Raw genomic sequence first — 630 nt, forward strand, 5'->3', positions numbered from 1 at the left:
AAAAAATGGAACCATCAACAGTGGTTTGAGGGTCGATAAAGCTTTTAGATTTGGAGGTTTCCGGGAGCCCATTTCCCGCGGCTAAGAGTTGTTAATGGAGCTTAAGGAATTATCTTAGACCTGCGCCCGCGCCCGCCGTATATTTCCCGCGCCTGTTCCCCTGTCGGCTGCGGATCTGCGGCTGTCAGACTCGCTTAATGAAAAGTAACGCGCCGCTGATTGCAGTTTTATTTGGGCTCTATGTAAAGAGCGCCGTTAATTTAGCACCCTCCTCGGCGTGTTTGAATTCGCCACGCCTGAGTGGCTGAGCGCCGGCCCGGCTCCTTCGCTGACAGCCGCCGGGGGAGTGACGTGGGGCCAACCCCCTGCCGCGAGGAAGGGCCAGAGGGCGGCAAAGCGAGTGTGCCCCCAAAGGTCGAGGTGCGGGGCAAAGGGACAGCCCCAGCTTCGGGCGTCCTTTGGGGAGCGTATCCACGGGATGTGTCTGTACACCCCCCCTCCCCATCTGATGTCTTTATTTCACACAAATTTGTCCTTCAGTCAAATAAACCTCTTTCAGGTTGCCAGTTCCTCGAGGACTGGGTGCTCCTGCGGCGTGGGATCACCCTGGCTCGTGTCTGGGCCAGACTG

The sequence above is a fragment of the Myotis davidii genome, unplaced genomic scaffold (genome assembly GCF_000327345.1).
Source record: "Myotis davidii unplaced genomic scaffold, ASM32734v1 scaffold135, whole genome shotgun sequence".
In the NCBI taxonomy this organism is placed as follows: Eukaryota; Metazoa; Chordata; class Mammalia; order Chiroptera; family Vespertilionidae; genus Myotis; species Myotis davidii.